Genomic DNA, 13,906 nt, shown 5'->3' with positions numbered 1-13,906 from the left:
TTTCAGCATTAATTTCATGCTTCTTTTATAACTACTGAGGAGATGTATTTTAATATACAAATAAAAGGAAAGTAGATCAGATTTTGTTATACAAATGTCTCACAATCATTTAACATTTTCTGAGTTCTTTCCAGAAAAATCACATAGTAGTCCACCATCAGTAATTATTTTTGATATTTTATTACATTTGATAACTTGACTAGATTCTCCCTTAATTTATTACAAGTCAATAACCGGAAACTTCCTGACTTGCTAAAGGATGGTTACCCAGCTATTAGAATAATTTAATTATCTTAACCTTTCCCAAGCCATTCTAATTGTCCCTGTGTTGAATGCTGTAGTTTGTTGCACTTTGAGGCAATCAATCTTGGTGAGATTTTAAAAGAATAAGAGGAACATATTCCTTTTGCAATGTGAGAAAAGGCCATTAAGAAATGTATACCTTGATATCAGGAGTGTTCTCAGAAAGGTCAGTTTTAGATTAAATCCATATGGTAGTTGATGATTAGGAAATTGATCGCCTGATGCTGGGCACTTGCACTTCTTGCAAGGTCTTCCTGTGCCCCAAGAGTGAGATTAGCCTGGTTTGATCACTGTCACATTGGACCAATGGAACTCACTCCCTGAAAAGTGAGAAGGGGAGACATCCACCAACTATCACATGCCCTACTTTGTGGTAGCCACACTCCTGAGGGTTGGGTATTACTGAATGTTTAAGTAAGTTCATCATGATCACATGGTTAACAAGCAGCCAGGGCACAGGAAAGCCATCCTCATCTATGCCTTGGGAGTCAGAATTGAAACACTTTGGAATTTGGACCTATGCAGTCAGTGGACAGATACTCCTAAAATCTCAGTAACATTAGGAAATATATTAATTTAATTATCCACATTAACAGGGCACAAGAAACTAGCTACATGAACTACAAGTTTATCTGCATTGGTGTGAAAAGGATTTTGATGACATCACAAATTGTTTCTTATTTGTGGGGAAAAGTCTTACTGTCGAGTGCCTTTGTGGGGTTCTGCCCTGGCATGAAAAAATTTTCAAATGAAAATGTAGCTTACTTCTAGCTACTCTGGGTAAACATTGTAGAGGAGAAAGAACAGTGATGCACATCAGATGAAATGGAGCCAAAAAAATGGAGTATCACATAAAAAATTAGTTGATAGGGCAATTGGTGTATACAAGATATAGCAGTATAAATATGAGTGACCCAGAATAGAAGAGCATTTTACCTCTCCTAGCCTCACTGGGCACTTGCTGCAGCCCACCATTTCAGCACATACAAAGGCATAAGCAAACTGAGGAGCTTTTATTTATGAAAACAACTGAACTTTAGGAAAGAACACTGCAAGTCTATGGCAGGCTCTTGCCCAGGGCTGCTCTCATTTCCCATTAGTTCTGTCAGCACACTTGTTCAACCTGCATAGGAGAGATCATGAAAATAGCAACTTTGCTGTTGCTGCTGAGGACAGCTCACTTGATTAGTACATTGTTTTTTAAAGTAGCAATCTTGGGGGCAAAAACACCAGGAGGACCAGTGATTCTCCCAGCTTTCAGTTCTGAATAAGTTTGCGGCAAACAACGGGTGAGAGGGTGAAGTGGGGTTTAATAGGGAGATGAAACAGCCATTGGTGGGTTAAAAAGATCTGCACAAATGCCACACTGACCTGAAGATGTGTGCATGTGCCACAGAGACAGAAGTGAACAAAAACCACCCCCACACACCCCTGCATGACTGAGGCTGTGCCCATACACAGAGGAGACACAACATATTATCTCAAATATCTAATATTTAACAAAAAAATTATGAGCCATGCCAAGAGTCAGCAAAGTGTGACCCATACACACGAGAAAAAGAAGACAATAGAAACTGCCCTTGAGAGGACTTGGATGTTGAACCTAGAAGACAAAGACTTCAAAGCAACAGTTATGAATATTTTCAAACAATTAAAGGAAACCACATTAAACAATTAAAAGAAGTATGGTGATAATGACTCATCAAATGGAGAATTTCAATAAAGGAATAGAAATTATGTTTTTAAAACACAAGCAAAAAATATGGAGTGAAAAAGTACAATACCAGAAAGAAAAAATTAAATGCCAGAAAGGAAAAATTCACCAGAGGGATTCAACAGTAGATTTGAGCTGTCAGAAGAAAGAACCAATATACTTGAAGATGCATCAATGGAGATTATCCAATGTGGAGAACAGAACGAAGAGAAGAGAACAGAGCCTCAGAGATCTGTGAGACACCATTAAGTGTACTACCACAAAGAGAAAGATTAAAATGCAGAAAAAATATTGTAAAATAATGGCCAAAAACTTCCCACATTTGCCTAAAAACATCAAGCTACACATCAAAGTAGCTCAACAAATCCCAAGAAGGATAAACACAAAGATCCACACTTTCATATACGCCACTCTAATCACTGAAATCTAAAGACAGAGAGAAAGTCTTGAAAGCAGGAACAGAAAAATGATTCACCTACGCCAGGGAAACACAACAAGAAAAATAGCTGACTTATTATCTGAAACAATGGAGATTATAAGATAGTGGAATGACATATTGAAAATGCTGAAGTAAAAAAAGAAAACTGTCAACAAAAAATCCTATATACAGCAAAACCATCTTTCAAAAATGAAGGCACTCCCAGAAGAACAAAAACTAAGATAACTCGTTGGTAAGCAGACATGTCTTATGAGAAATAATCAAGGAAGTTCTTCAGGCTGAAAGGAAGTGACGTCAGATGATAGTTCAAATACATGTGAAGAAAGACAGTATCAGTAAAGGCAATTAAGTAGATAATTATACAAAGACAGTAAAAGTATGCACTTTTCTGATCTCCTCTTTACGGACTTAAGAAATGATAGCTTAGAGCATTGATTTTGAAATTGTATCATTGGGCTTATAGTATTAATGGTCACAATTTTTCTCAGAGTACTTCTCAAACTGTTCTATGCTTCTTTAATGGGCAAACTGTCTGATTGCTGTCTTTGTGGACAATTTCAAAAGGCAGTTGTCTGCCAGAAGACTGATTTTAAAGGGCCACTTGAATTCATATGCCGCTGTTGAAACTACAGTAGTGTGTGGTGTTATTTACTGCCTCAGGATAGATGAGTGTGAAATGGAGTAATACCTAGACAAGGTGTAGACGTGCTGAAGTGTCTCCCTTTGCTTGAAATATATTTTTCCTACAATACATATTTTCTCAGCTAGTTCCTAGGATGTATAAAGTATCACTTTGTCTGTAATCTGGCACTGTGTAACTACCGCTATTTCTGTGTTTTTATAACCTTGATTTATACTTCTTTTTCTAATCAGCATTATTGAGGTATAATTTACATACGATGAAATTCACCCATTTTTAAGTGTACTATTTATTCTTTTGTGGCTGAGCAGGGGTCAAGAGACTATGCACATAGACTGCCTTTCCCGACACCTATGCATGCAGATATCTGATTGTCTCGGCACAATTTGTTGAAGAGACTATACTTTCCCAATTAAATTTTCTTCAAATACACTTTAAAATTAGAAAATCAACTACTTGAAATGGTGAACATAAAGCTACTCATCTGGAATATAATTGTAGGGCAACAAAAATCATCAATTTTTATAACCAATACCATAATGTCTAATTTAATTACCTTAATATTTATGCCAAAATAGACTCACCAAGGATGCCCTTATTCTCCTGAGCATTTCAAAATCAAATAGTACACAGACTACTCTTTCTAACAGCAACATCAGTACAGTTTAAATGTGACTTTTACAAGAAAGTTCACTTAAAGATCATTGGCAAACACCTGTTCCCTTCAAGACCCACCCAGGCCACAAGTGAGTCCAGCCATGTCTCATCTCTCCACACCCTCTGATGTGGGCAGGGACAGGGATGGCCTGAACAAGGGACTGAGAGGCGTCCCTCCAGTGGACTCAGGGGCTGGCAGGTCCCATTCATTTATCCACTTGCAGCCTGTGAGGCTGTGTCAGGTGGCAATCACCACCAGGCCTTCTTAGAGGACGACCAGAATTCCCACAAGTGAAAGGCAGTGTGACAATAAAGAAAAAGTACACAAATCCCACATACCCCAAGTCTCTGGCTCCCTCATCCCAAAATTCCCACCTCTAGCCTTCCAGTCCAACAGAAATCCACATGCCCATTTTGGTTGCATTGTCCTCTCAGGACCCCTGGTCCCAGGCCCTGTCCTCCTGTAAGTGCCATCCTCCCCCTTAACCAGCCCTGGCACACAGAAAACCAGGGAGAAGACATTCTGATCCACGAGGAGGCTTGTAGCCTTGACCCTCCAGACGGGTTGACTCAGTTGGGTCCTGGAGACGCAGTCCAGTATCTGTGCAGACTGCCTGCCACAAGCAACCTGAGGACCCAAAATTCCCAGAAGGGTAGTGCAAACTGCCCCAAGACAGGCTGCTGTGCTTACCAAGGGGCCCCTCTCTGCTCACAAAAGCCTGTAACACACAGCAGAAACAGCAGAGGGTTTAACTTCCCCCTCTTCGTCCTCCAAATAGTGGTGAATCTTGTTTCCAGCGAAGATGGAATAACAGGGATCAGATTTACCCTCCTGCCTGAAAGAACTAAAACCTGAAAAAATATTTGAAACAACAATTTTTAAGACAATGAGCATCAGGCAAAGAAGGATGGTAATCCCCGAAAGAGAAAAAAATGAAGCCATCCTGGGGGAAAATGAAGTGAGAACGAGGGTTGCCCCTAACTTACTGCCTTTAGAGAGTTTCTAGGCCCCATGCAGGGAAGGGGAACCCAGGCAGAGGCTGGTGAACTCCATGAGCTGATGAGAGGGAGCTGATAGTCCAGGAGACCAAGACAGCTGGACTTGGCAGGACAGAGTAGCAGAAAGGAGAGAGCTGTGAGAACAGGAAACTCCAGAAAGAACTTCCCATTGAGCTGAATACTGATCATCGCATGCTGGCAGGAGAACTTTACCAGGCTGGAGAAAGACTACCCACAGAGATCAGGGGTAGCTGTGATATTTCACCATCCTTTCAAGTCAGAAGCAATGATGCAAGATGTATTGATCACAAGAATCCAGATTGGACTCCTGTCCTAAAAACAAAAAGAAAAGGTCTCTGTTCTTTTTCCTGTTCAAAGTGACACAGACACGTCGAGAGAGGAGGTCTCCTGAGCCAGTCCTTCACCTTCCATGGTGCTTCCTCACGGGGTCATGTCAGCTGTCAGTGAAACCTTAAAGAATCTTCAGAGACATGGAAAGCGCAACCTTTTAAGAACCTCTCTTTACTTTGCTTCTCTTGATGATTTGAGAAAGGAGGTGGTTGCAAAACTGCTTTGGAAAGACGATTTTAAAATCAAATAAGCTTTTCACAAAAAGTTGCCAGCAATCTTTTCCACTTTTATTTCTCCATTAGGCAAAGCTTCCACTCTTGGCCTCTCTGCATGGCTCCTGGAGGAACTCTGCCTGGGGAAATGTTCAACTTAAGGGAACCCGGGAACTGAGTTGGTTAAGGGAAAAAGAGGGCAATGGATTGGGAACCCTTAGCGCATTGTGCGTTACTCCCCGCTTTTCACAGGTTAGGAATCAAGTTTCTCTGAAGATAATTAATAGTCTCCTTGTAGAGGTGGAGGCAAGCCAGAGATACTCACGGGGATCGGAACCCGAAACTCGGCATTATTAGCACCGCACTGTAACCGCCTGAGCTAACCAGCCTTGAACTCTTGGCTACCGTCCTTTTTTTGAAGCGTTAAAGTGAAAACAATTGTTACTGTTGTTTGTCTTAGGAGAATTTCTTTGCTGCTTTCCATAAATGGAATCAGACGCTTTCTCTCACGAGTAACAAAAACAAAACAAAAGAAAGAACATTGGTTGCAAGTCGTATTCATACACATGAAAGTCGAAACAAACGTTTCAAACTGCGGCTAATGGTCCGGGAATCCCTGGAAGTATTTGCTCCTCTCTAAAAGGCTGGTAAGGAGCACGTGCGGATAATGAACCTGATGCCCTGAACTGCGAGCGAGTCCAGGCTTCGGAAAAGCCGCTCATTAACAGATAAAATTTTGTGCCCGAAGAGTATTCCCACGGGTCTGACTCCTGATTGTCCCGGAGTCTGCCAGGCTTCACTAGCCCAGCACCTCCAGGGTCGGACTTGGTCGACATTCGTGAGCCTTCCCATTTACCTGCTGGCTCAGATTTCTGGGGTGACCTCAAATCGGAAGTCACTTCGGGAATATGGGTACTGCCCAGTCCTAGAAATGTGACTCTAGTCATCACTCCAGAAGCCGTGAAACCCAATTTTTCTAGGTGCCCAACCTTTCTACCCAGTCTTTGTCCCCTCAAAATGTTACCATTGTTTTTAGTATCTTGTTTATCCTTCCTGAGATTTTAAATGTGTAAAGTTACACAGATATATGTTCTTTTCTTTTTTTCAGAGAGTGGCATTTATCCAGATTTTTTTCTGTCTTGCTCTTTTTTATTTTTTTACTTAGAATGTATTTTTGTGGTCTTTCTGTATCAGAACAGAAAAGAATTTTTCATCTTCATTTAAATCTGCATGGTATTCAACTATATGGAATGTACCACAGTTTAACGGACAGTTTGCTTAATTTTCCCCATCCTGCTGCTGCAAACATTGTTCATATCTATGAACATACACCGTATCTCGTGTGTATGATGATACCTTGCACACGTGGGAAAACGGCATCAAAGAAAATGTGCATTGGCAATTTTGATAGACGTTCTCTGATTGTGCTTCACAGAGCTGACCCCAGTATGCTCTTTTGTTTTAACTATATTGAACACAAATAAATAGGGTCCTGGCCACATTTCCTACTCCTTCTTCTTTCTGAATTCCCTGCTACATGCTACTGGTCTGAAGCAAAACCAGACAGTCAGTGAAGATGTGGAGGAATTCACAGTGCAGGCATGCTTGATTCAGAAATATCGCCTTCTCTCTGGTAGGTGAGACATTGGGGATGCAGTTAATGGTGTGTGACACAGGGAACGTCATGGAATCAGACAGGAGAAGGAAGAAGCTAAGTGGACAGCCAGGAGAAGGGCCAGCAGTGGCTTCCTTTTTTTACATCTCAGAAAGAACAGCATGGACAAAAGCACCTGAGAAGAGAGGAGCTAAGACCTGCCAGTGTGCCTGGAGAGTAAGACTGAACTGCAGGGTGGTGGGGGAGAGTATTAGGAGATGAGACCAGAAGAGGAGAGAATGTGTAGATGAACCTGGACCCTCTAGTAGAATGCAATATCTAAATTAGGGTACTTTTGTTGGTAAAGAGAGTGCTGACAATAATTAACAGGCATTAATTGATCTATGTCAGGTGTAAACTAAGAATGATCATTATTTGTACATGAAGATAAGGATTTTTTAATTGATTCCAACAGCAATGGGAATGCATGGAAGGATGTTAGACAGAGAAGTCACATGAACAGATTTGCAGCATAAAGATCTCCCAGCTTCAGGCACTTTGGAGGCATTAGGGAATTACAGCCACAACACATTACTACCACCACCAACAACAAAATTTCTCATAGAGAGTGGAAACAGATAAAACTAATATACATGACAAAAATCAGGAATCACATAATGTATAAGGGGCTGTTAAATGTGATAGAAAAAATACAGTTATGTAGGGGGAACTGTGGTGTTGAGAATAGGCTGAGATTCTAAACAGAGCTGTTAGTGTAGGCTTATTAACATTGTAGCAGCACGTTTGACTGGAAGAAGGTGGTGAGGTATTACAGGCAGAGAGCACAGCCTGTGCAAAAGTCAAAAGCTGGGTATTTGCATGGATTGTTTGAGGAATAGCAAGAGGGCCCATGTGGCCAGAGTACAAATGAGAGAGAGAATAATGGAGATGAGACAGAGAGAAATGGAGGGTTAGAACGTGTAGGACCTTGTAGGAGATCTTGGGAATTTGGCTTTACTTCAAGTACAAGGGGGGAGCTACTGGATAATTCTGATTCCAGGAGAGACACATCTGACTTATGCTTTAAAATAATGTCTTTAGCAACTCTTTTGCAAGTAGACTATAGAGGAATGTATTAGACTGAGTTCGCTGGGGTGACTCAGAGGGGTAGTTTTTATGAAGGAAGCTTATTGGAAAGTGCTTCCAGGAAGAATATACAGGAGGAATTCAGAGGATAAAGAGAAAGTGTGAACTGTGATGTTGTTGCAACAGAGGTCTCATCCAATCCCACAGGGAGCTCTGGAGCTGCAATGACCCTTCGGTGTTGCCCTGAATTGAGACACAAGAACTAAGTTGTTGCATCCACTCAGAGACCTGTCATTAGATGTAGGCTGCTCCCAGAGAGAGGGTGTAATCTTAGACAAAGTAGCTTCCTTTAGTTGAAGCAGTTCCTGGGAGGAGGTCAGCTTTGAGCTATCAGCAAACCACACTCCAGACTGCTGGGAGAAATGGGTGTCTTGCACTAGAAGGGAATGTTTCTGGGTATAATATCCATCTCATCCACTCCAGTCCACCACTTGTGCTACTCAGAGCCCCTTCCTTCACATAATGATTCATCCCATCTGGGAATATCTTCTCTAGGACTCTGATTGGTCAGGTTGCTCACTCCTCCTGGGTAAACTAGTAAGAGGCAGGTGGCTTCTTGCTCTCCTGCAGAGGTGCTGCATTAAGGACTCAGCATTGGTCTGTCCTGTTGGCAGGTTCAATGTTTGGTGATGGCAATAACTTGATCAGCCTTGATGAATGGGATCCCTTGTTATTGGGCCCATCCCTGCCACCTTGCTACTCCACTCATGTGACCAATTTGCCAGCACTGGAGTTGCTAGGTACTAAGCCTGGTTGACAACAACTGGCAGAAGCATTCTGGTCACTTGGTTATTTAGTACTTCTTCTGTGGTGGATGCGCTCTGGTGGAGGTTAACGTGTGATAGAAAGATCTGCATACTTTGTGCTCTCTCTGACCAACCAGCCAAACTCACTGTGCATGAGTTCATGTCTATTCTTAATCTGAAAGCAGTAGAAGACTAAGTCCACTGCCCAAAGCTTTGCCCATTAGGAGGATTCCCCCCTCACTGCTCTCTTTCAGGGATATTACAAGATGGGAAGTAGTGCATTAGCACTTCTCCAATGCTGGCAGCCTGATAGAACTGTGTTAGATTCACTGAAGAATCTGCTCAACACTCCCAATGAGGCACTTTATTTTTAAGCTTGAAGACAAAAGGCAGGGTTGTTTTTAGGCCTAAGAGGCAAAACAATACATAAATAACCTGAATCTATTTCCTAATGTTTTAAATCGATTCACATTCTTACTAATTCTGGGCTCACATCCAGCAAAGGGGACTTTCTCCTTGAGTTGAACACGAGCCAAATGTGATGTACTTAAGTGGGCTTTGAACACTTACATGATGCCCCTCAACTACTCAGCCATTTGAAAAGAAAGACCGTCGAGCATGGTTTGGGTTCTTGAGTAAAATATGAGACTAACACACACAACCCAGTCACTATTAAACCTTTCTCTGTCTTCTCCCTCACTTCTAGAAACCCCAGCAAATGGCCCCACTTACCTAGAGGCTGCCGAATCCCTCCTCCTGCCGGGAATGGTCTTGGTCAGAGCTGGATGATCACCAGCTGGTTGCTGAGTCTTGGGAAATGTCCAGCAAGAACATTGCACGTCCAGGTTCCTTGTGAGAACTCCAGGGCACAGACGTGCAGGGAAGGACACCCTAACCCCATCCTAAATCCACCTGGAGCATCCTGGACTAAGTGGAACTTCACGTTGATCCCACTGAAGCTGAGCTCCTGGCAGTCCTGGAAAGGAGTGAGTATGGTGAACTGTCTTGACCTGGAGGGGCAGGTCCAACCCTGGGTTCTGCAAGACCTCAGCTTTCCACAAAAGCTGGCCCGGCTGTGGGAATACCCCCGGCAAAAGGGCCATTGACCAAGCTGTGAACCCTGTTCCTGGGTCTTCCTGGGGACCAGGCGATGGGAGCATCCAGGGAAGGAGTAGTCACGAGCGCCAGGGTCAGCAGTGGGCTCTGCTCCACTGAGATCTCCCTGCAGAATCTTGTTTTAGCCAACCCCCGCCCCCTACGATACCCCATACTTCTTTTCTCCTTCGTCTCTAAAAGTCAGGTGATACCTGAAAGTATTTGTCTAGCAATAAATAAATTGCTGGAGACAATGAACCCTCGAGTGGCCTTCGACACTCGGTTACTCTCGGTTTCGGATCTTTTCCTGTTAGAAATCCGAGGAGCCGTCGCCGGGGACACAAACAAAGCGGAGACAAGCCCCATTCACATCCCCTCTGGCGCCTCATTCCATTGACAAGCCCACCCTGAGGATAGTGCTGTGGTGCAATTTTAGACACGTCCGCTGGAAAGTTCAGCAGAAACTCGAAAAGTAGGCTTGTCAGAGTACAGTTGTTTCCGCCCGGTTTCGAACCGGGGACCTTTCGCGTGTGAGGCGAACGTGATAACCACTACACTACGGAAACCTCGACTTCAGTGTTCTGTTCTCTAATGGTGAATATACATTTTCTAGCTAGCCCAGGTTCGGCAGCATTGAATTGACCTTTTCTTTCAAGAAATTATCAAAGTGGCTACACTCTTCCATGTATTCAAATCAATACTATGAGAGTCATTGACTCACCCCAAGCAAAGACTACCCCTCGGGAGAGAATAGCTTTCTAAACGCAGGGCAGAAATTTTAAGCAGCCTCGGTGGATGGTAGATTTCAGAAAAACTCCTCGCTTTTGTCCTATTTAGGTTTATCTGACCTGAGGAGATTCTGTGATCTCCATCTTTTGGGCGCCAGAAAATGATCCCAGGAAAATAACCGGGGTCCGGTGGACTTGAACTCTGGAAATTGCCGGTTCTGTGCCAGGCAGCAGCACACAAGAAGGGAGGATCGTACTTCCTATGACTGGACTCAGAGCCCAGAGAGCCTAAAAAACGTCATGTGATCCACCGACATGGAATGTGCATGCTCAGTGTCCCACGTCTGTTACTATAACAGGAGGACCACTGTGATAACTGAAAGGCAGCCCACGGCTCACGGGGTCTTGCCAGCGGCCTTTGGAGTGGTGTCTGGAACCATATTTCCAAATCTTAGCTGTGCCGAGAGTTCGGAAGGAGCCCTTCGATACAGGTGAAGGCAGAGATTCGCACAATCGCGGTCTGAGGTCACTCAGGAGATCTGACAGGAAAAGGCAGAGTGACTGAATGGCGTCCCAGCCTGACCCTGGACGCGAGAGCAAGGGAGATCAAAAGACTCGGAGAACCATCGCAAGAAGAATGAGACCCTTCAGAAACCCTTCCAGGACTACACTGGATTTCCAATTTGTGGGGTGCCTCTGCATCCAAGACTTGAAGAGAAATAGAAGGAACTGTCTCCCAGGGGATTGTGTAGATCCCGGAAACCAGGGAGCATGACATGATCAATTTGCACAATTCACATTCACTTACAGTGTTTTAGTTAAACGACAACGAAAAAGAGCAAAGTTTCTCTTTCAAATATTTTCTATGTTATGCAAAGATGGTGCTTCCCTTAACAGTTTCATATTTGTGTGGAGGTGGTATTTTTTTAACTAACCAGTGAGTTTTTTAAAATTAATGTTTGTGGTCAGTTCAGCTTCTCACATTTCCATCTAAATTCTCATGTTTCTTTATATACTCATATGGGAGACCAATAGTATGGGTGAATCAGTGATTAACATCTTTTTTGTTTTTAAATTTACATAAGAAAAATAACCAGAATGCACTGGAACACATTTTTAAATAAATTATAAAATATTTTCAACTGTCAAAAAAGAATAACTCACTAAGGGGTAAAATCTTTGTCAATATGTGAGATAAAAGTATGCAGCAGATAAAGGCACAAAAACTAAAAAAAGTAAAAATGGAAGCAAGAATTTAACAAATATATTTACTTTAAAAATTATATTTGACCAAGAAACTATATATTAAAAATTATAAAATTAAAACAAGTAAGTGAAGCTTACACAAATTGCCTTGAGAATTTACAGAAAGTTCAAAGGAGGAGAAAATCCTTGTAAGAGTGTGGTCTTGGGGGATGGGAGGCAGCATGGAATGTCGCCAGCAGCACTAACTCTGAAGCCAGACTTCACTGATACTTGATATCAATTCTGTAATTTATTTGCTTTGTAGTTTTGAGCAAATTGTTTAGCCTCTTTCTGTCTTGGATCCTCCATGTAAGAAGCCCTATGAAAAATGCTTGCCCCAGGGTACAGATTATTATTACCCCACATAGGATTGGCTAAATAATATGCTGGGCTTAGTTCAGAATAAAACATACAGGCTTTCTATCTAGAACTGAGGAAGTAAATTTCCCCTTCCCACAGGCTGCAGCCCCAATCCATGCCAAGGACTACAACCTCAGTGCAGAGACTCACTCACTACTCAGATATGGGTGGACAGGGGCTGGCCTCCCCTAGCTGCCCACCTAAGGAGTGGTGGTGTTGCCTTCCCCACTCTGGGTGGGAGTGTTGGACCCAGAGCCCAGGCCCCAGCTGAGGTGGAGGGTGGCAGCAGTCATGGGGCTAGGCAGGGCAAGGAAGGCCAGGTGTGTCCCAGGGCGAGAAAACAGGAGCAGGTGGCTAAGAATGTATCCCAGGGAGGCAGGGAGCCCGCAGAAGGCAGACCATATGCAAAAGTCTGAGCCCCCAGTGCATGCTCCACTGTCTCATAGTCTTCACTTACAAAATACAAATTCAAAGATAAAATTATTAAGAATTTAAAGAGATTGACCTCAGGGCATTAATCCTCAAGCACAGGGTCCTTCTGAATGTGAAGTTCTGTGCAACTGCACTGGTCTCATCCATGAAGCTTGCCGTGATTCCAGATCTGAGCATCTTTGATCCCACATCTTAAGGATTCCTCCATCATGGAAGTCAGGACAAACAGTTGTTGCTTTAAGAAAGCTGCTTGCAGCTCTTTTGACAGAGAGGTAAACTTTATTTCCAGGCATTTCCATAATTGGAGTTCCTGGAGCACTCATCTGGAAAAGAGTCACATTCTTCCTCCATGTCTAACTTGCAACTTTTTTTTCCCCTGAGGAAGATTCACCCTGAGCTAACATATGTTTCCTATCTTCCTCTTTTTGCTTGAGCAAGAGTCACCCTGAGTTAACTTCTGGGTCAATCTTCCTCTATTTTTTATGTGGGTCAGCATCACAGCATGACCACCAAATAGTGGTGTAGGTTGGCACCTGGGAACCAGACCTGGGCCACCAAAGCCGGACTCACTGAACTTAACCACTAAGCCCTGTGGCTGGCCCAAACTTGCAGCTTTTGAAAACACTTAGGAGAAAACTTGGGGCCCTATAAGCCACTCCTCAAGTCTAAAACTGGATAGAACCACTTTCTACTAACTTCCTTGTAGTGGAGAAACAAATTAACAGGTTACGGATTCATTCCCACACATTCACTGAGTGCCACTTATATTCCAAGTGTGTGAAGTTTCTGAGATGCAGAAAGAATCAAGAGAATTTAGAGACAGCCACAGCTCCTAACACTTCCTTGCCTTTTTTTCTCAAGCAGTAAAGCCATAATAAGATAGAAAAAACCTTTGATGCCTGCAGAGCACATGCTTGCTTAAAGCTGCTGGTTCATGAGGTCACCAAAAAGAGCAGACATAAGAAGTAGGCGAGCCTGGAATTTCCTCCAGGAGTGGAAAAGAACCTATGCACTGAGAAGGGAGCTGAGTCTTCCAAGCTCTGTTGGTGGATCCTTGGACCAGTTTCACTCTGATTTTATGGTTTTGGAGAGCTTCTGCTTTTCTCTGAGACTTCCTGGGAAAGGAGGAAGAAATCCTCCCTTTGAAATATTTCACTTTTTCTTGGGTCAAGACCAGAGAATTTGAGTAAATTTTCCCTTAGAGGTGAGGTTCATTATTGTGAAAGTTGAGAGTTTTCTCTTTTA

At 42.9% G+C, this 13,906-nt stretch overlaps 1 non-coding gene across 1 annotated transcript; it reads right to left on the bottom strand.

The window, feature by feature from the left end:
• Positions 1–10,389: 10,389 nt before the first annotated feature.
• Positions 10,390–10,462, bottom strand: TRNAV-CAC (transfer RNA valine (anticodon CAC)). The gene has a single exon. It is a non-coding gene; the product is annotated as a tRNA-Val (tRNA).
• Between the last annotated feature and the right edge of the window lie 3,444 nt (positions 10,463–13,906).

The sequence above is a fragment of the Equus asinus genome, chromosome 8, assembly GCF_041296235.1.
Source record: "Equus asinus isolate D_3611 breed Donkey chromosome 8, EquAss-T2T_v2, whole genome shotgun sequence".
Classification (NCBI taxonomy): Eukaryota; Metazoa; Chordata; class Mammalia; order Perissodactyla; family Equidae; genus Equus; species Equus asinus.
Note: the sequence above shows the minus strand (reverse complement) of the source record. Positions and strands in the feature narration are given on the sequence as shown.